General features: G+C 43.8%; 1 long non-coding RNA gene across 1 annotated transcript; it reads left to right on the top strand.

Annotated features, from left to right (window-relative positions):
* Positions 1 to 197: 197 nt before the first annotated feature.
* On the top strand, positions 198 to 11,686 carry LOC144366360 (uncharacterized). The gene is made up of 3 exons (XR_013425434.1): positions 198 to 550; positions 3,873 to 4,026; positions 4,835 to 11,686. It is a non-coding gene; the product is annotated as an uncharacterized LOC144366360 (long non-coding RNA).
* Positions 11,687 to 22,864: the final 11,178 nt, after the last annotated feature.

Raw genomic sequence — 22,864 nt, 5'->3', positions numbered from 1 at the left:
AAAAGTTTGCACTTGGAGGAAACCATCAAGTGAAAGAAGGGTTTCTTGAACATTAGCACTGCAGCACCCCGAGCTGATCTCACAACCAAGAGGGCTGCCTAGTGATGAATAAGCAGGTAGCCGTCTCAGCGAGGATATGCTGGACCAAGGGGTGATTCATGCACTGGGCAGGCGGAACAGGACAGTGAAGGATTTCATCATGCCTCTCAGAAAGGCATGAAATTTTAAACTGATGATTTGTTTACTTCTGGAATTTTCCACTTCATACTTTTTGGACTGCCGTCGACTGTGTGCCACCGAAAACACAGAAAGCGAAACCACGGATCCGGGGAACTACTGTGTGTGTTTACAGGTGGTCAAGGTCAAGAAAGCCTGCCAAGCAGAGTGACGAGCGTGTGCACAGGCGTGGTGACACGACCGGCCGAGCCAGTTTTTGGATGTCAACCAGTTCAGTCTGTCTGAAGTTCAGTGGGTAAAGAAAAGAAAAGAGAGCAAACTAGATCCAGTCCTTGAAGAATCTTCCACGTCCTTCTCAGGACTCTGGGCTTAGGTAAGGGAACTATAGAAAAAAAATTCCAAGGGAGGCGGAGATGTGCTCAGTTTTGCGTTTTTAAAAGTGTGATGAGTTGGTAAGCATAGGATTGAAGAAGGAAGTTGCATTAGGAAACTTGCAGATGCCAAGTTCAAAATCCACACTAATAGGAATGAATATAAGAAAGATGCTGAAGATTTCTCTAGATATAGATAGAATCCGGCATGGGTCATGGAGGCCAAAAGAAAAGGAATGAACCAAGATGTCACCTGGACACCTGGCTTGCGTAACTGGGTAGGTTTGGGTGACTTATGTCAGGATTAGGAAGCAGAAGTAAGAGTTCCAAGAGGAGATATAAAATGTTAGAATGTCAATGAGGGTCTTTCCAAAAACTTCCTTACTTCCTTTTTGAAGGATATCTTTACTGGACATAGACCTCTGGGCTGGTCATTGTTTTCTTGGCCTTTTAAAAGTGCTGTTCCTTCGCTTTTTGGCTTTCTTCACTTGTGGTGAAATGCAGCTTTCAGTGTTACTCTTGTTCTGTTTTGTTTCCAAAGGAAATAGACTCCCCCACCCCCACCTCTGTGCACTTTAAAGATCTTAAGATTTTTGAATCTAATTAATCGGACTATGATTTCCCTCTCTATGTTGATCCTGTTTAATATCTGCTAAGCCCTTGAGTTTTTATTTTTTAATTTTTTTATTGATCAATTAATTTAAATTAGGTACGTATGACAGCAGAATGCATTTTGATTCATTGTACACAATTGCAGCACAACCTTTCATTTCTCTGGTTGGACACAATGTATCCTTTGTACACTCATACATGTACCTAGGGTAATGAAAATTCTCCCCAATTCCTTTTCTTAAATCTGACCCACCAGCTAAACTGCATCTACTACACATGCTTCCTGTTCTATTTTCTCAAGCTTGATAATCACAGTTTGAATAAAGTTTTTGCCTGGTACCACGGTATATTGATCAACTGGGTTTTCTGTATCTATGGCATGATTTTTTTTTTTTGATTGTTCATTGGTCGTTGTTGGTTTTTTTTTATGATCATTAATTTTTGAATATTTTTCCAGATGTTGGACCCTAAAAAACCATAGCTACTCTAGAAGATGTTTTCTTCCAAAAGAGAGTGTGCCTCCTTTGCTGTGAGGCAGAGCAAGGTTTCGATCAGGCTAATTTGGTCATAACTGAACTGTGGTTTGCCTCAGAGCCTTGGGCATTGAATATTTAGCCTTTTAATTGAGAGTCTGAAGAGTCTCCCTGCCCCAGGGAGAATCTAAGATTCAGCTGAGCCCCACATAGGTTCTGACCTACCTCTGCAACCTCCCAGCCCAGGTGTCTTCCAAATCTGCCAAAGATCTTGAAGGAAGGTGGCTTTGTTGCCAGGTTAATGCCTATTTTCTTTCCCAAGAAAGAGAGAAAGATAGATATCTACATATATATACCTACATATATATACATATATGGAAATATATATCTGTATCTGTCTAGCTGTATCTGATGGATAAGAATGGATGTACCTAGATATAGACATAGATATAGATATAGATATGGACATATCATTCTTTGTATCTTCTACTTATATCTCCATCCTTAGGATGTAACACCCAAGTATAAATCCAAACCCATATTGAATCAGAAACTACAACAGAAAATATTCACCAATCTGGATAAATTTTGCCCGATAAAGTGTCATAAGCAAAGTCTCAAAATGAAGAGCAAATCAAAGGGGAAAAAAATATTCACATCCCATTTTAGGCAAAGGGCTGATTTCATTGATATCTATAGAAATCCTACAAATGAACATAACCAAGATCAACAAGAGATCCCTCTCTACAGATTTGTCAACCCATTAGGTGTGCACCCTCACAGTGAGGAGAACACAAATAAAAACTTCACGGAGATGCCGACTTCGTGTGTCACATTCACGGGGGTCAAGCAGCTTGCCTGTACGGTGTCTGACAACCACCTTGAGAAAGGAGCACTTCTCTGGCTTTGCTGAGTGGACACTGGGACCCTTGCAGGGGGCCGTTACCAAGATCAGCTTGCCGTTCAACAAACTCGGAACACATCGCGAAGCCACAGAGGCCCTGGATGTTCTCGGGGATCTTCCAAGAAAAAGTTTTCGGGGATCTTTACTGAGAAAACAAGAATTTGATGAACACCAATAACAAAATGTGGAGAGGACCGCAGCTGGATAGCGCATCGTCACAAGTGGAAAGAGAGGGAGAGAGAGGAAGAGCCATGGTTATGCCCCAACATGTCCCCAGTTTGATCTCAGACCCAGTGTCCAGTGCCCTTCATTTGAGGCTTCCCTTTGGGTCCTTAGAGGCCTTTCCAATAAAACAAATGTCACACAGAGTATTTCCATGTCCCCTTTCAAGCCTCTGATAACCGAGCACACGAGGGAGGATTATTACACTGATGTCCCACTCCTGAGCCAGGTCCGTGCCACTGTGCCAGGATCAAGGAAGCCTCTGTTTGGCCCATCCGTTTATGGAGGCTGGTTATACAAAGGGATCCTTGTACAGTCCAGACACATCCACAATAAAGAAAATGCCAGAGTCGTTACTACAAAGTGCAGTTAAAAAAAAAAAATCATTGCTGTGTCTCCAGACCAGTTTTCAATTATTTATTGAAATTATTCTAGGAAATTGAAGTAAAGTGTTTAAAAAAAATAGAAAAGAACAAAAGTAGATAAGAGCCATTCACAGTCCGGTTAGGAAAGGAAGGAAAAGGGGCGCTCTAAAGAGAATGGGCTATAAATCTCTGTCAAGGCTCTCAAGTTGGAGAGCTGAAGGGCTGTAGTTTGCCATCTGTCTGCCTTTCCTAATGAACTGTGGCTGGGAAAAGGTAATCGGTAAAGGTGAAGCGAGGACCGGGAGGAGAGGGCAGAAACCATAGTCATTCTGATTTTCCACTGTCATTTAGCCAAAGTTCACCATCCTGGAGGCCCTCCAGGGACAGGTCCCTTTCCACAATGACTGCATGCTGGGCCACTCAAGAACAATTCCGGGGTCAAGGGCCCAAGTTCAAATCCGGGCCTTGCAATTTAGTAATATCACAATACGACTAATGAGGCGAGTTCCTTAGCATCTCTGTGCCTCAGTATCCTCCTGGGTAAAATAGAATATTAATAGCAAGATTAGAAACCGATTCTATTTGCAATAGCATCAAAACATAAAATACTTAGGAAGGCAAAAGACTAATACACTGAAATCTACAAACTCTCGCTGAAAGAAAACTGGAAGGTGTCAGTACCCTCCAAAGTCACCTACAGATTCAGCACAATCCCTATCAAAATCTCAATAGCACTTTTTTTTTTCAGAAACAGAAAAATCCATCCTAAAATTCACATGGAAGCTCAAATGACTACAAGTAAGGAAAACCATCTTGCAAATAGAGTGAAGTTGGAGATCGCACACTTCCCGATTTCAAAATCTGTTGCAAAGCTCCAGGAATGCTGTGAGACTGTCATAAAGGTAAACACATAGACCAGTGTCATTTAACAGAGAGCTCAGAAATAAACTGTCACATAGAGCCAAATGGTCCACGTACTGAACAAGGGTTCCAAGGCCATTCAGTAAGCACCGTCTCTGTGGCAATCATTGTTGGGAAACCTGGATATCTACAGTAAAAATAAATAGATTAATAAAGTAAGACCTTATAGTACGCCACCTGCAGAAAATAATTCAAACTGGATCAATGACCTAAAACTAACATCCCTAGAAGAAGAGCAAGATTCAACGTAAGGTGAAGCTCTTAGGCCTACAACTGGGTAAATGTCCAGATTCTTGCCTAGGTCACAAACAGAGAGAGGGCTCTGTGACGTAAAAAAAAAAAAAAAAAAAAAAGGGCTATTTACTCTATTTAGAAGTGCTGCAGAAAGAAGAGCTTATTTCCTACCCTTAGTGAAAACAAGACCAAATAGTTAGAGAAAACATTAATTTTGAAATTTGAGTCAACAAAGGAGAGCTTTTCTGAAAGACCTGAGCTCTCTGTCCTGCACAAGGCATGCACCGTGCTTCTTCAGGAGGATCACGTTAGGTGGAACTACCCCAACGGTACCCAGTGTTGAGATGCTGTGACTTCTCAAGAATCTTCTTTGGCTTTGCCAACTTTGGGAGATGCTGTACATTATCAAATTCCTGGCCCTCACAACTTATCCTGTAGCCCATAATAGAATAATTCTCATTCCTATTTCTTAGGATTGGAACTGATTGGCCAAAGGACAAATCCTAAATCCCTGGCACTCCTCTATTCCTTCTAATTTTTATTTTTATCACACAGAACATCTCAGCTCCAGACACGACAGAGACTTCCAGGCAAGAGATGAACAATCTCATCGAAAGCTTCCTTTTCCACACGTGAATCAGAACAAACATCTTTGCACCAATTTAAGAAGAGCCACCCAGTTCAGAGATGGCATGTGTCCTGTCCCTAAATACCACTCTCATGGCTTCTGGCCATTTCCCTGCTTATTGTCCTATAATGTGGAAAAGGAGGCCTCACTAAGCCACAGCTACCAGCACACAGAGCCCCTGAGGTAGTCTCAGCACCAAGGAGAAGGCCAATAGTAAGGCCCGATTTCTCAAAATGAGAATCAAATACATACTTAGGGCAAGCACAATCATTCATTACTTTCAAAATGCGTGTGGCCCAAACAAGCTTGCAATTCTGTTAGACCCTGTTCAGAAAGAGCTGAAACAACCTATCACATAAATCCCTTGTGCTGAACTGAGGAAGAGGGAGACTGTTCTTCTGAGTGGATTGAAGTCCCAGATGAACGGAGATGCCCTGATCCTCTTCCTCTAGCCCACCCCTGCTCCAGCCTGCGCTTGTCCATACCTAAGTCAGTAAGTCTGTGCATGACTTCATTTTCTCAGGAATAGGGGATATAACAACACCACTTCTCCTCCCCTTCTGGGCCTTCCTGAGACTTCATAAGTTTTGCATCCCTTTCTTTAATCCCCACTAAATCATTTCACTTAGACCCTGATGGCCCGCCTCAGCAGGAGCACGTAAAGTCTGGGAATATCTCTGATCACTGCAGTATCCTTGGAAAATCAGCACAACTTCATGCAGGTGTTTTCACAACTTACAATAGGGAGTTTGAACAAGATTCTTGGTGTGCTTGCCATTTAGGTCCCAGATTTGGTGAAAGGACAAGATGCTGCCCTTGGCAAGCTAAGGCCTCTGATACGGTATCAGGTTAGTAATGAACCAGCTCCAAGGTTACCTCGACTTCTGAGACGTTTATGGCGCTTCTCGGTTGATGATTTACCTTGCATGCTATCTTGGTGAGCTTCAGTGACCTGAAAAGATAACCCTGGGAAACTGATGATTCATCCTTTTCATAGGAATAGGATGACTTCCTCAGGCAATGCCACCGATTTTCCTACCGTTCTGCAAGCTCTGTTTTGAGGAAAGAGGTCTGAGCGTCGGTACTGCACTTCATCAATCAGAACTAACTTTAGGACAAGGGTTGGGTGAGTCACGATCAAAGCTACCCTTCCTACAACTTCTGTTTATTATCTCAGTAACACTTTTAAAGTTTTATTTAATAAATTGAAGGAAGACTGATAGAGTAGAGGAAGGGATTCAGGGGAAGGGAAGAGGGAAGGGAAAAAGGATTGAAATGGAGAGAACCATGTATTATGCATTTGTGAGTATGTTAAAATGAACCCCACTATTGTGTATAACTATAATTCACTAAAAAAATAATTCAACTGGCCAGTGACCCCTGTGGTTGTTCATTCAACCAATATCTACCAAATTCCTGCCCTGTATTAGACCTCACGCCAGATACTAAGTATAAGCTACATGAAAAAATGATGGATGTGATTCCTAGGAACAAATCATGGAACAAACAAGGAAAGAAATAATTATTAGTTGTGATAATTCTAGAAAGGAAGCTAACTGAGTATAATGATGGAGAATTATAAAGAAAGTAGAGATGACTACATGGAGGTGACTAGGGGAAGGACTAAGGAGGAGAAGACACATGGGATGGGAAATTCCAGGGAGGGAGTTCAAGAGGGGGGAAAAAAGAATTGCCTTCGTGAAGCCTCTGGGGTAAGAATAAAGTGATTTTATTGTTTTTTGCTGAAAGTGTGGTCCAGGCATCAGCGTTCCCTGGGAACATTAGGGAAATACAGAATCGTGGGCTTCACCTCTACTGACCACAGTCTGCATGCTGAACAGGATCCCCAGGTGCTTTGCTGGAAGCTGAGGAGCACTGTCAAAAAAAAAAAAAAAAAAAAAGTACTGTCTCCAACGCTGAGTGCACATTTGAGTCCCCTGGGGAGCTTTAAAAAGTCCAGACACCTGGGTCCTATTCTCAGCCATGTATTTGGTTCGGACCATAACTCGGGCATGAGGATTTCTGTACACTGTTGGGTTCTATGTAGAACGCAGCAAGATTTGAGAATCACTCGTCTCAAGTCCAGCCCTCGCCCACAGTAGGCACTTGATAAATATTTGTGAGTCAAACTCCTTGACCCTTTAGCTTTCCAAGAGATTCCTGCCAGGAGACTGTGTACCACCCTCCCCCAACTTCATACCCTAGAGGGTCACTCTCTCTAGCAGGACGGAAACGAGTCATGATCCATTCAGAGAAATGAATTCAAGGAGAACTATCTCCCCGAGACTGGTCAGCTTCTTCCGCCTGCCAGATAGCTCTTCATTGGACCCTTTTGTGAATTCCCTGGGGAAGTAAGGGATCATCTATCTAGACTCTTGACACAGGTGAGGAAGCGCAGTTGTGAACTGGCCTCGTGCAGACAGTCCATGTTTGGCTCCCCTTGCCCAACTGGGAGGAGCCCACAAGGAGAAAACCCCCTTTAGGGCAGCCTGGTAACATTCTTCACTAACGAGCTCGGAACAGAATGTCCCTGCCTGGCTTTATCAGGGAAGACATGAGAGAGGGGAGGTGTGAAGGAGTACAGGATGTGATCAAATCAAAGACCTGCACTCTACGGGTCTGTGGGGAAGCCCCGGGGTGTCTCCTGCACCTGTGCATCATAGGCATATACAGCCAAGAATTCGGGCGCTGCTGAGCTCGATACAACCCCAGCCCTGGGTCGAGGGTTATTTAGTGACTACGGGCACATTAGCTTCCCACTGCCAAAGAGCAGCTCAGGACCAGCTGAAAAGCACCCAGCAACCCCGGTCCTGGCCACAGGAGGTTGCAAAAGATTTTCAGGAGAATAAGGCTCATTCATTTCCTCCTCACTGGGCCCCTAATTTTCAAGGGTTTTTCCCCAAAATGGCTTTACTACATTAAAAAAAAAAGTCATAAGTTGGGTAATGATTTCATTTGCTGCTGCGGAGGAAGGGACGAGAAAGGGAATTCGGGTGACACAAATCTGTCTTTAAGGACTTCCTCAACCATAAGGGGAAAACTAAAGGTTTCACTTCTTAATAAAGTAGGCAATATCCTGGCCCAGAAGAAATGTCGCAAGCCCCCGAAAGAGCCGCATTAGCCATTTCAGGCTTTTCAATAAACTCTTGACTCCGCAGAATAAACCGATTTCCAGGTGGGGGCTGGACATCCTAGTGGGTGGGCACTGAAGAAGGTCCCCATGTTTTAAGTGGCATGGAAATGTTTAAAGCCTGCACCTAAGCTGATTGAGTGTCTCTTCCTGCAATAAAAAAATGTCTTTGAAAATTGGAACGTCAGAATCTAGTGTGAAATGAGGATCAGGGAAACAAAGTATTCTTTGTAAGTAAAGGACTTTCCTTAACCTAAATCATTTCTATCTGGTGTGCTGGTTCTGCACGCATCCTAAGGAACTAGCAGGCCAGTCTCCCCAAGGGCTAGGTACACAACAATGAGTGCAACCTGAAGATTCATCTCTTGGCCAACTCACCTGCTTCCAGACAGGCCACGGAGACCAAAGAAATACTCCCTGGGTCCACACTGAACTTGTGATCACAGACCTCAAGTGGATCTGAATGCTGCCAGGCAAGGATGGTGTGGTCAGACCGTTTCCGCGGCCATCATCCTTGATGTCTGTTTCCTGCCTTATTTTTCCTGAAATGCTTGATCCCTCCCTTTTACTCATGTCCCTACGCTAATGCTTGACTTCTCAATTATTTTACCAAGTAGCAATTGGAAGACACATTCCCTATCTTTCCCCCCATCACATCTACCTAACTGCTGGCGCCTGCACCCATCCGTCCATTCTGCTTCCTCTCCTTTGGCTCTGGACAAACTGTCATTGCTGCTCATCAAGACCTTGTCCCCTCGTCTGGCACCAGGAGTGAGTCCCCTCTCTGACATCATCAGGTCCTCCCTGCCCACTGGATGATTCCCGTCGGTACGCAGCTGGGCTCTCATGCCCGCCCTCCCCACCCCCGCATTGGTTCAACCCTCCTTGGTCTCCACCTCCCTTCTATGACCACCTCATTTTTTTATTGACAGCAAAGCTTCTCAAAGGACCTCCAAAAAAGATACGTCTACAGATTCTGCGTTAGGTGCTACAGCAGGAATGCGGAATTTACATTCTGGCGGAGGTAGACAAGATGGAAAGTAACTGAGATATGTCTTGATGATATGAGCTTCAGGGAAATTCAAAACCTGAAGAGGAAGAAGGCAAATGCTGGGTGGAAACTGATATTTCACCAAGGGTGACCAGGGAAAGTTTGCTGAGCAGGGAATATTTGAAAACTCATTGTAAGGCAGAGAGGTAGCAAGCTATTGGGCTACCTGGGGACAGGGGTGAGGATGGGAAGAATTTTTTAAAGCATGCAGGCAAATTAATGCAAATGTCCTAAGGTAGGTGTTGAGCATGTCTGAGGAGTAGCTAGGAGGTCACTGAGGCTGGAGTGCATTGGGCAAGTGCAAGCATAGCCAAGGGTGTGGCCAGACTGGTGTGTGATAGACCCTGTCTGCAAAGTCGGGTGGGGCCCTGTTGGAAAGGGAAACAGTTTAGTCAACTAGAGGGTTTTAAAAAGAGGAAGACGATGCATTTAGAAATGATCACTTTTACTCTTCTGTGCAGAAACAAGGGGGAAAATGTCAAAGCAGGTGGTCACATTGGATGTGATTAAACTAGTCAAGGACAGAGATGAAATCAGACACATTTAAGATATATTTTTAAGACGATACCTATTTTCATCAGCTTTTTTGCTGCTGTGACTGAAGGACCTGACCAGAACAATTGTAGAGGAAAAGTTTATTTGGGGGCTCATGGTTTCAGAGGTCTCAATCCACAGACAGGAAGGAAGAGTGTGGCAGAGGGAATCAGCTCACAAGGTGATGAAAACGCACAGACAGACTTAACTCACCAGACACAAAATATATATCCCATAGCCACGCCCCCAAGGAACTGCTTCCTCCAGCCACACCCCACCTGCCTCCAGCCACCACCCAGCTAATCCCATCAGGGATTAACTCACTGATTAGGTGAAGGCCAATCATTCCTCCTCCAAACTTTCTTGCACTGTCTCACAGTGAGGTTTTGGGGAATGCCACATCTAAACCATAACAGTGCGTATAAAATTGACTGCATAATTGTCTTACGGGATTTATACATAAGAGAAAAAGGAGAGCTAGATGGGATTCTTAGGTCTTTGGATTGGGCCACCATAAAAACCGAATTTTCTATTTAATGAGACTGAGAAAAAGAGAAGATTTGACAGGAAAATTGGGCCTCTGAATTTGGACGTATTCCGTTTACTTTGTCCAGCTCAAGTCTAAGTAGAAATGTCAAATAAGGAGAAGGATGTTAGAAGGTTAGTGGTCAGAGATGTTTCCTGCAGTGAACTTGATGACATCACCTGGGAAGCCAAGGTAGGTAGGGAGAAAGGTTGGGCCGTGCCAATATCAAAAGATGAAGCTGGTAAGAAAGTAGCAAGGGAGACCGGGAAGTCCTCGGTGAGATAGGAAAACACCCAAGAGTTTCAGAAGCCAAAGAAAGAAATTGTTTCAGTGTCTGGGATGCTTTGCAGGAGGTGAGACTCCAGGACTAGAGCTGAGGTTAAAGGAGCCTTGGTTGGGGACTGGAGTTGTGGCTCAGAGGTAGAGCACGTGCCTGGCGTGTGTGAGGCACTGGGTTCAATTTTCAGCACCACATATAAGTAAATGAATAAGATAAAGGTCCATCAATATCTAAAGAAAATTTAAAAATAACTTACATTAAAAGAAGAAGAAGAAGAAGAAGCGTCTCGTGGGGAAGTAGAGATAATGAAAACAAATCACTAGAACAGTCGCAAAGACTTAGAGGAATTGCTACATGCATAGGATTTTCAACCCTTTTGATCAGTTCAACCCAAATGAGTCAAGTGTGAACGATTATGAAAGATAAGCTCTCTCTGCCCACTTTGACCGGGCTCCAAGGGAAAAGTCAAGGTCGTCTCCAAAACCCCATTGCAAGTGTCCAAGTGTTGCCAGTTTTTAGGACATTTACAGTTCCCTCACAAAATTAGTCAGAGATGGAATTGGCTTCATCCCCAGGCCTTCGACTTGCCCATTGTTCCCAGTGGACCAACAGCTAGCTCTTAAAAATACTTTTTTAGTTTATCTTTAACCCAGAAGCATGGGCTTTTCCTGGTCTCTGGCTGGTTCCCTGTTTCCTCAGCCTAAACAGAATCCACCCTGTGAGAGATCCCTGCTGCGGCCGCTGTTCCTGCTTGCCACCAAAGGAATCTCAGGAAAACGAAAGCCTGGAGCCCGCTCACCCTCTGCAGCCCCACCCCAGGAGGCATTTCTGTCTCAAGATCCTGCTGCTAGAACCTTCCACAGCTGCAACTCACCCGGCAGCAGAGCACCTTAGCTGTGATCCTCCTGCACAGGCCTGGTGAGGCTGGAAGGCCCCGGGAGCCTGCCCTGCAGAGCATTTTGCAAAAATCAACTAATCTAGACAACAAACTCTGGCAGAGCCAAGGAACATGATGTCTACAGTCACGCGGGGGAACTACCTGAGGCAATGAGGGGCCTGGTATTTGTAAGACAGGAGGAAGTCTCAAGTACACACTGGACAGTATGTCAATCATGTGCATAGAGTGAGTGTGTACTCGTGTGTGTGTGTGTGTGTGTGTGTGTGTGTGTGTGTGTAAGAAATGCATATAAAAAGATTATGTTTTTATTTATTCATTCTATATTTTATTTTAAATAACATATTTAATCATATACTAAAAGCTATAGTAAAAATAGTTTTTGTGTGCACACATCAACACACACATATGTATGTACATATGTGCATTTATGTTTTTATGGGTTGAATTGGGTCCTTCCAAAATTCCTATGTTGAAGTCCTACCTTCTGGTACCTCACAAGTGACTATATTTGGAGACAGGGACTTTAAGAGGTAATTAGGTGAACTGAGGTCATGGGGTGGATCCTAATCTTCTAGGACTAGTCTCCTTATAGAAGGAGGAGATAAGGACACAGATAACTCAGAGGGAAGAACTTATGAGGACCCAGCAAGAAGGAGGCCATCTCCAAGCCAAAGGAAGAGGCCTTAGTAGAAACCAACCCTGAGAAGGATTTGTTTTCCTCCAGAACAGTAAGGAAAAAAATTTCTTTTGTCTGTTTGTGTGGTTTTGTTATGGCCGCTCATGCAAACTAATACACACACGCCCGCGCGCGCGCGCGCACACACACACACACACACACACACACACACACACAGGCCACCACGTCTGGAAATACAGACCAACACATTTAAAAATATTTATTCTTGACATTTTTTTAAGTGATAAAACAATATTATCTCAGAGTCCAGACTTTATGGTCCCCTCTCAAGGTATACACATGTACAAACATCTTGGCCTTATCCATGCACTGGGAGAAAGGAGTGTAAAGCAAATATCAGTGGACTGATAAGGCTGGGAATGAGCTAAAGAATGCTACCACAGAGTTTTCTGCTAGATTTGAGGGTGAAGTGTTCTCTTCCCCAGAGAATTAAAGTCACCTCTTTAGAGTTACCTTTCCCTGGAAGGCTGCTGGGTTCCCCAGAGAGGCCCACACCTGTGCTGCACCTGGCCTTCCACCAGACTCTCTCCTTTTGGCTTTGGACTTGTCTGTGCCCTATGAATGGTCTCCCTGGACCTTCTCCAGGCAAGTCTTGGCCAGGAGGGAGGATGGGGGAAAGTCAGGCCCATCTGGAGGTGGTTAATGGTTACCAAGAACTTGGAAATCATTCCACCCTTGTAATACACAGAAACTGAAAAGGATCATTACAAACAAAACCTAAAACTCCACCTGACCAGCTCTGGAAAAGCTGTAGCTTTGGGGGGGAAAAGGAAAAGTTCCTGTCTTCTGCCATAACAGAGTGTAAAAATAGCAGTGTCCCCATTTTTGTAAAGTGAGGAAGTCCAAAAATAAGCTTTATGGACGAGTTAACAACCGACTGACCACAGCATCTCGGGTCCCAGAAGGGGAAGGAAAGGCAACCCGTCTATTTAAAGAACCTGTGACATGTCAGGAGCTCTCTGTAACTCACCTCATGTCATTTCCACCATCATCACAGAAAGTTGACTTTTTTTTTATCCTTATTTTGTATGGGAAGAGCGGAAGAGAAATTACTTACCGACGTTGCTTTTTCTCTCATTGCCCTTTTCTATAGAAGTTAGCAAAGGTGAACATTTGCTTTTTTTCTGCCTTGTTTGCAAAAAGAGGAGCCCTGACTACAGGCAGAAGCTAATGATGTGCAGCCAGGTGCAGAAAATTTCCAAATTTACATCTGCAGCCTGAGCTTCTGGTCTAATCTAGACTGAAGCATCTCCCGTGGTATTGCTAATAGGAACCTCGACCTACACCCCCAAATCTGTCCTCCTGACCTTCTTCACTGCCTCTGCCGCTGCCAGTGTGTATCATGAGGTATTCCCTGGGCTTCTCCAGAAAAGCAGAGCCAATAGAAGGTCTCTATGTGAGAGGGGATTGATTAGATGGGTTCACATAATCCGAGCCTGGTTTGTCCCCCAGTGGCCCTCTGCAGACTGGAGAGCCAGGAAAACCAGCAGCTGCTCAGCCAAGAAGCTGGAGCCTCAAACAAGAGGGACCCTAGTGTGGGGCTAAAGGCCTGGAAGTCCCCTAGAGGGTGACAGGTGAAGAGCCTGGAAGCAGGTGTCTGTGAGTGATGGCTGTAGTGAAAGATGCACCCACTCAAGAAGAATGGCGCTCACGCACGTCCGCAGCCTTCTCCCTTCTTACGTTTCTCACTCCATGTGGCCACCCAGTTTATTGGATGTCACCATCCACATGGAGGGTGAGTCTCCACGCTCAGTTTGCTGACCCACATGTCAATCATCCCTAGAAACACCTAGACAGATACACTGAAAGGTGGGCTTGACCCATTTTCTAGGCATCTCAGTCCCATCAAGTTCACGGCCCAGGTGGACCATCCCGCCATGTAAGTGCATGGCAAGTCAGGGGCTCCAGGTACACAGGCCACACGCTCACCCTCCTTGCCCACTCTTCCTCTCACGCTCTATGTGCAATCAACCCTCCAACCCTGCTAGCCCAGGGCTGCTGACCTGGTCCGTGTCAGCAGCATCTTTTGCTTGAAGCCTCGAAACACTTTCTTCACGTGGCCCCCTTCAGTGTGGGTGGTCTCGGCACAGCACCCAGGGTGAGGGTGTGAGATGTAGATCCGACTGTGTGCCTCCTCTGCTCCCAACAGTCCTAGGCCTTCTCACCTAGCTCAGAGTAGAAGGCCATGTCATCCAGAAGCCTGGCCGCTCACCTCCTTGAGTCTCAGTCTCTCCTGGCCCACTCTGCTCCAGCCACACCACTCTCCCCACCCCACACTAGATGCTCCCCCTTCTGAAATGTTGGCCCAACTTAATTTGCATGGATTATTATCTTAATCCCAGCTATTTTTATTCAAATGCCACCTTCTTTGTGACAGTTTTTCTGACCCACCCAATTTTTTTTATTCTTTTTTACTGGTACCTTATAGTTGTACAGAATGGTGAGATTTGTTGTGACATGTTAGCACATGCACACAATATAATAATATAATTGGGCCAATATCAACCTTCAGCACCTCCCCCCTCTCTCCATCCCTCCCACCTCCTGATTCCCTTCCTCTATTCTACTGATCTCCCTTTGTTTTACATGGGCTCACCCACCCCCCATCTTCTTCTTCTTCCTCTGTAGCTTCCACATATGAGAGAAAACATAAAACCTTCACCTTCTGACTTTGCTTATTTTGCTTAACATGATGGTGAAGCAAAATCTATTTTCCTGCAAGTGCTATAATTTCCTTTTTCTCTGTGGCTGAATGGAGCTCCTTTGTGTTTATACACCACACTTTCTTTATGCATTCATCCATTGATGGACCCCTAGGCTGGTTCTGTAGCTTGGCTATTGTGAGAGCTGCTGCTATGAACATGCGTGGACCTTCGCAGTTCGCTGAGGAGTGGGACAGCGGGGTCACATGGTGTTTCCATTCCGAGTCTTTTGAGAGGCTCCATACTGATTTCCATAGTGGTTGTGCTAATTAACAGCCCCACCAACAGTGTAAAAGTGTTCCTTTCCCTCCACATCCTCTCCAGCCCTTCTGATTGTTTGTATTCTTAATGACTGCCAATCTCACAGGGATGAGTTAAAATCTCAGTGTAGTTTGGATCTGCTTTTCCCCGACTGCTAATGATATTGACCATTTTTTTTGCAAACCTGTTAGACATTTGTATTTCTTCTTTTGTGAAATGTCTGTGTAATCCATTTGCCCATTTATTAATTGGGTTATTTGGGTTTTTTTTGTATTAAATTGTTTGAATCATGTATTCTAGATAGTAATGCTCTCTCTGACTCACCCAATTTAGAATGCTACGTCTCCCACCCCCACCTCCTAGAACAACTTCATTTCATCTGTAATATCTATCACCGATTCTACATATTTTACTTATTTATTTTGTTTAGTGCATGTCTCCCCCCACTTTGCTTCACTTGGACAAAGATTTTGTTCTATTTTGCTACTACAAGAGCACCTAGAATAATACTTGGTGTATGTTTCTATAAATTTTTGATCAACTAATTAATCAAAATAATACTAGGGCATATATCTGCTCATAGATATAAGGGACAGGCTTCAGAGAAGTCATTTCTATTTTTTAAGTGCTGAAAATAAAGCAAAAAAAAAAATAGAAATCATACCCTGCCATCAAATGTCATTTTTGACCTCTATGTATCTGATGTCTAAGGACAATATCCCCTTATTCACTATAATAAGATGTCAGAAAACTATGCCGGACGAGCAAACTCTGGGCTCCTGCCTCCTTTGTAGGTCAAGTGTGATTGGAATATGGTCAGGTCTATTCATTTACCTAATGTCCCTGGTGGCTTTTGTGCAGCAGCCACGTCTTGTGACCCACAGAGAGAGCCATGGACATTTACCATCTGCCCCATAACTTTGTCAAAAGTTGGCCAAGTTTTCTGCCGTTGCCAGTCAGGAGCGTGGAGGTGGCTGTGCGGAGCTGGTGTCCCGTTGCAGGGAGCACAGTTGAATTCTGGCCCCAGCTGCTTCTCTCCGGACCCACAACCACATCACCAGGAGTTACACTTCCTGACAACTGTTTCTACCCAATGGCTGAGCACAGATGGCAACCCCGGGGGCTGCAGCTCCTCCAACAGCCGCCTTGGGCTGGAGGACTTCCGTCAACCTGGCCACATCTCCATGCAACTTCCCTGGAATCCAGGCGCTCCCATCCAACCCTCTTCATTCTTCTCTCCTTCATGGGATCCAGACGGACATCACGGTGTGAAGACTCTCCGACCGCTCCTTCTCCCACTTTGATCCTTCACAGGCATCTCATGGCTAACCCTGGCTTCTGTTCTAAAAGGACCTCCGCCCACGCATTCGTGGACAGATTCCCTACAGTCCCCAAGCAGTAAGAGCTGGTAAGAAGTGAGCCTCCGTTTCCAATCAACAAAACGACTCGTGCTTTTCCAACATACAGCACAGGATAGAATACAGAATACAGCTGTTCTCTTGGGCACTCATTTTGCCTACCTCCTCTTTTCATTTCCTCAGCAAAGAATCCACAAGAGCATGAAGCTCACAGAGAGAGACCACCCTGTACTCACATGGGTACTCCAACATCTAGCAGAGCTTGCCCAACAGCAGGCACCTGTATGAGTATGGTTGTCACTTAAGGATGGGGACGCATTCTGAGAAGTGAGTCCTTAGGTGATTTCATCATTGTGCAAATCTCATAGCCTGCTACACACTTAAAAGGTATGGTGTGTGTGTGAGTGTGTGTGTGTGTGTGTGTGTGTGTGTGTGTGTGTGTGTGTGTGTGTGAAGCCTATGGCTCCTAAGACTATGGGAATAAAACAGGACAAGATTGAATCAAGCATGAGTGGAGAGGATGTGATCAGGAGATGTGGTAAACCTGAGATGTCACATAGTAGGATGTTTGACAATAAATGTTTTGTTGTTGTTGTTGTTGGTGGTGGTGGTGGTGGTATTAGTGGTGGTGGTAGTGTTTTATGCTTTTGGTTTATTTTTGTACTGGGGATTGAACCCCAGGGACACTCAAGTACTAAGCTACCTCCCAGCCCTGTTTTTGTTTTTTTTATTTTCAGACAAAGTCTCCCTGATTTGTTTTTAGGCCCTTGCTATGTCACTGAGGCTGGCCTCCATCATGCAATCTTCCTGCCTCAACCTCCTGAGTCGCTGGGTTATAGGCGTTGCACCACTGAGCCTGGTTTATAGTAAGATTTTTTCCTAAAAGTAGGAGTGTGAGCTACAGTAGCAATGAAAAGTCTAGTACAGTAAACACCTAAATCAATAACAGTGTTTTATTATCTTTACCAAACATCATGCACTATGCAAAATTGCAAGCGCCTGACTTTTATATGACTGTCAGAGCAATAGGTCTGTCCACACCAGCATCACCACAGATTATGGTGACTACAGAGTCACAGGGCGATAGGAATATTTAGCTCCATTACAGTCTCATGGTACCACCATCACAAGGGTGGTCTCTATTTGACCAAAACATCACTTTCTGACACACGATGGTATTGCATGGATGCATGAATAAATGGATGAGGAAACATGTTTGCATACTAAACTGTGCTTATTTGGCTGAAGGCTTTGCTTGTTTGCCATCAAGTTGAAGAGATATTATACAGATGACAATTTGCAAGAACAAATGTCCCCATGTATGTCCCAAAGGTCAAAACTGTCCCAACAGGTAAGAGTCTAAGGCAATGGGATCAGGACAGAGGTTGCCACAGAAGCTCTGCCCGATGGGATAAGGTACGGATTCCATCACACCTGGAAAGGTGACATAGAAGGAGATTGAAAGTGAAATTTTACAAAAAGCGATTAATCGAGAGGCCATCAGTAGGTCACAGAAGCCAAACAAGAATAAAGAACAAGATGACCACAGTGTTTTGAGCCTGGAAGAAAGAGCCGTCTACCAAAATGAGGATCCTGAGAACAGGATTTTGGTATATCAGGCAACATTTTGTGAATTCTGGTAGGAAGCCGAGACTCTCGAATGAAGTTATTTAGAAGATGATTAAAACCAAGGAATTAGCCTTTGGGGAGAGACTGTTGGGTGGAACTGAGCTAAAAGTCGTCCCCCTGGGAGGACAGTTGAAATGTGAGGATGCAGGAGTTTCAGAACAGAAGATTTGCAAAAAAGACAAAAGAAAAGCCAAGAGTAGGAGCAGGAGGAGGAGAAACGCTGATAGAGAAGATGAGAAGTATACCGGGAGAGCTGAGCCAACAGAAAATGACGTGCTGCCCAGGGTGAGAGGACAGATTTCCAAGCGGAGAGTCCTTTCTGATAGCAACGCCGAGAACTCTGAGCGTGCGGGCAACGTGGCTTAGACATTGGGAGCTAGTGGAGAAGATGAAATGAAGGGAAGCTTGGTGCTCCCCGAGATCCACCATGCCTGATGGGTTTCGTTGGTCTGTGCTCTTGCCTGCTTGCTCTTTCTTCAAAGTGGATTGTTCCAATAAAGAGCAAATCCTCGAGGGACAGAGTGGTGCACACCTATGATCCTAGCAGCTCCGGAGGCTGAGGCAGGAGGATCACGAGTTCAAAGCCAGCCTCAGCACCTTAGCGAGGCCCTAAGCAACTCAGCAAGACGCTGGCTCTCAATAAAATATAGAAAGGGCTGGGGATATGGCTCAGTGGTAAAGTACCCCCCGGTTCAATCCCTGGTACAAAAAAAAAAAAAAAAAGATTAAATCCTCCATGGAAGTAAGACATTGATGAGGATGAAGAAAAAAGATGAGCTAGCAAGTTCCCAGAGAAAGTAGGAGGGGAGTAGATAGAAAATAAAGATAGAGTCTAGCTTTGGAAAGGAACGTGAAACTGCTGCTGCAGCAGGTCAGAAAGGAAGAAAGAGGGTTATCTAAAGAAGAGGTCTCCCTGCCATTCCTTCTCCATGTCAGACCAGAGCTGTTTGCAGAGAGTTATTCAGCATCAAAGTGGCATTGCAACTGAATTTCGATATCCTCCAGTCCCAAAATAAGGTTAGTTCTGTCCTAAGCCAATCTCTTACCTGCATGTTCTTATCCAGCCACGTAATCGCAAAACTTGATATCTACTATGTCTTTCTCTTCTATGTGAATATGTTGTGGACCCTTGTTAAAAACAAGTGATCCAATTAAGAAAAAAGCAGTCATCGTATAGGAACGGTGAAAAGGGCCTGATTATCTCCGAAGAAGAAAACGGCCTGATTATCTCTAAAGAAGCAAACGGATTATGCCCATTCATCTGGATGATGGATTTCTGAGAAAGTCATTCACATTTGCTTCTAAATCATGATACCACTAATGACTTTCCTTTGAACTGGAGGGAGGCCATTAAAAACAGACGCTCTATTCAATGTCTTCAAGAGTTCCGCTGGGATTTCAAGTCACCACTCCGGCAAGTCTTGAAGTCATGTGAGTTGGCAGCTCAGACTTTGCTGGAGGTCTTGAATGAGTGTGCCAAGATCTCATTAATGCCCTTTCCAAGTCGGTGTTTCCAGATACACCAGTGTCTTTATGAGTCTTGTGCTGATTAACTTTTTCTCCATTGTACTGGCTTCTTAAATGTGATTTAAAAAAAAAAAAATGGAAACGTACCAGAGTAAATGCCCCCAAAGTCTGTTAAGTCAAGAGTACTAACCTAACTGGCAGGTTTTATCCGTGGGGGTAGGGGACAAGCTGGTGAGAAGTGGCAGGGGGAATCAAACCTAGGAGGGCTTGGCGTGGTTTAATCATAGCAAAAAAAAAAAAAAAGTTGAAAGAATAAACCCCACCCTCTTGGATTCTGTCTGATGTTTTTAGTCAGTGGGGTTGCTCTACTGAGTTCAATTTTAGATTAAAGCAATGGCTGCAATTTTATTTCAAAAGCTCCTGCCAATAATGATGTCTCCATTTGGAGGAGATGAAGTGGAACAAACTAGTGGTTAAGAATCAAAACATTTGGGTTTGATTCCAAGCTCTGACCACTTACTCCTTCGTAACCTGAGGGCAGTGGTTCTTCCCAGGCATGGGTAAGCTGGACATGCTCCCCAAGTGATTGAGATGAGCACCCAAGAACACCGCCCCAGGCACACCGATTTCACATTGTGAAATGGCATTTCCTTAACTCTATAAAGGGAGGCTAGAACTCTCTAGAGATTCTGATTCATGCTGTGCATGGAAAAAAAAATCTGGGGCACTTTTAAAAAATACCAGTGCATGTTGTCATGCCATATCAATTAAAGCAGGATCTCTGTGGGCAGGTACTAATGCTCTTTATTTATTTGTTTATTTACAATGCTCCAGCTGGTTCTAAGGTGCAGCTAGAGTGTACTGATCTTCAGGCTCTGTACCAACACTTCTGCATCCTAAGAAACTCTTACCTCAAGGCTTACATGCCCAGTAGAAGACAAGAATACATTTGGATGGATTCATGTTTGTGTCACACTCACACAGGTACATGAGCGTGTGTAATGGGTGCATGTTCTCGTGTGTGTGCATGCACACACACACACACACACACACACACACACACACACACACACACCCTTCCAACTTGGATCAGCACAGGGCTGATTTGGGAGAATCTTGTGAATAACAGGACATGCCCCAAATCAAGCTTGTACTTTTCCTACCAGTTTTCTTTTTTCAACTAAAAAATAATAATATCAAAATAGCTGAGGTTCAGCTGGATGAATTTTTGCATATGTACACACCTGTGCAGTCATGGGTGAGATGAAGGTAGACAACATTTCCAGCTTCTCAGAAGGCTGGCCCTACTATTTTGAGAGGGTTGTTCAAAATAAACAATTGAATGCGATTCTCTCATTTCTCTTGCCACTAATTGTCATGCACTGTTTGCTTGGCTCCTGTTTGTGAAGCTATCACACATGATTTTCTTGTTCCTTTGAAAACCATGTGCCTGATCCTCCCTTTCTGTCACGGGGATAATAGTTCCCTAAGCCTAGTCCACCTGGCTCCTGAGCACAAAGACTGGGCCTGTCTCTGTTACTCAGAGACAGATGTTACCCCTGCAGTATCTGTGCTTCTACACATTTGTTGAATGAATACAATAGAAGCATGACATACGGGGACATCAGAAACAATAGAAGACATAGTCTCTGAGTTCAAGAAGTTTCCTATCATATAGATAAAGGAAGGGAGTTTGGTTGAAATATATTCCAAATATACAAGAAATAACTTTTGGTCCCTGTGCACATATGGAGAGGCCCACCCTGTGCCTGACCCTATGCTGGGTTCCTTATTCACCCAAGTATGGCTCCAAGCCCAACATCAGGGTACATATAGGCTTGAGGCTGTCGCCATCATGAAACTGGGACACTTCTACTTTTATCAAGGGACAATAATAAGGACCTGGTAAAATGTCACCAAGGTCCCTGTGGGCCTGGCTGCACCAGAGGTATCTCTATGAGGGGTGCTAACAGTTATCCTGTTGCTGAGGTGACAGGGAGTCTTGCAATGGGGTGGCCTCTCTCTTGTTTCTCCTACTAACAGCCATCTTCTTATGATCACCCTCTCACTAGTCCTATAATCTAATACCTCCATATTCCACATCCTCCCTCATAAACATCTCAGCCACCCCCAGCCACCCGTATACCATTAGAAACTATAAACCATTGTGCAAACCTATTGACTATGTGGTAGAAGATAACTGAACTCATCCTTTCTGCTTACAGAAACAAAACTGTAAATGTGAAAATAGAAGCTGACTGATCTATGGCTGCACATTGGGTACATTGAATGCTGTAATATTGTTCTCCCCCTTAAAGGTGAGGTATTGGTAACCTGCAGGGACACTCTGAGACACTAGTGGGACAGAAGCTGTAATACCTTGGATCTACACTGCAAGAGAGGAAGACACATAGACTAAATAATATGCTATTGCATGAACAATGGATTGCAAGGTAAATCAAGGAGAAGATTAAAAAATACTTAGGGGTGAATGAGAACATTGATACAACATGTGGAAAACTTTGGGACACTATGAAGGCAGTTCTAAGAGGAAAGTTTATTGCATGAAGTTTATTCTTTCAAAGAAAAAGTCAACAAATAAATGACCTAACAGTACATCTCAAAACCCTAGATAAAGAGGAACAAATCAACCCCCAAAGCAGAAGAAGACAGGAAATAATTAAAATCAGAGCTGAAATAAATGAAATTGAAAAAAAGAAACAATTGGAAAAAATTGACAAAACAAAAAGTTGGTTCTTTGAAAAAAATAAATAAAACTGATAATCCACTAGCCATGCAAATGAAAAGAAGGAGAGAGAAAACTCAAATTACTAACATCCATGATGAAAAAGAAAATATCATGATGGACAATACAGAAATACAGAAGATAATTAGAAATTATTTTGAAAATTTGTACTCCAATAAAATAGAAAATATCAAAGGCATCGACAAATTTCTAGAGGCATATGATATGTCCAAATTAAATCAGAATGATATACCCAATTTAAACAGATCAACTTCAAGCAAGGAAATAGAGGATGTCATCAGAAACCTACCAACCAAGATAAGCCCAGGACCAGGTGGATACAGAGCTGAGTTCTACAAGACTTTTAAAGAAGAACTAACACCAATATTCCTCAAACTATTTCATGAACTAGAAAAAGAGGGAACACTTCCAAACACATCCTATGAGGCAAATATCACCCTGATTCCAAAACCAGACAAAGACACATCAAAGAAAGAAAACTTCAGACCAATATCTCTCATGAATACAGATGCAAAAAAAAAAAAACTCAATAAAATTCTGGCAAATAAAAAAAAATATCAAAAAGATAATGCACCATGATGAAGTAGGGTTCATCCCAGGGATGCAAGGTTGGTTCAGCATACAGAAATCAATAAATGTAATTCATCACATCAGTAG

Source organism: Ictidomys tridecemlineatus, chromosome 8 (assembly GCF_052094955.1).
Source record: "Ictidomys tridecemlineatus isolate mIctTri1 chromosome 8, mIctTri1.hap1, whole genome shotgun sequence".
NCBI classification, from domain to species: domain Eukaryota; kingdom Metazoa; phylum Chordata; class Mammalia; order Rodentia; family Sciuridae; genus Ictidomys; species Ictidomys tridecemlineatus.
Note: the sequence above shows the minus strand (reverse complement) of the source record. Positions and strands in the feature narration are given on the sequence as shown.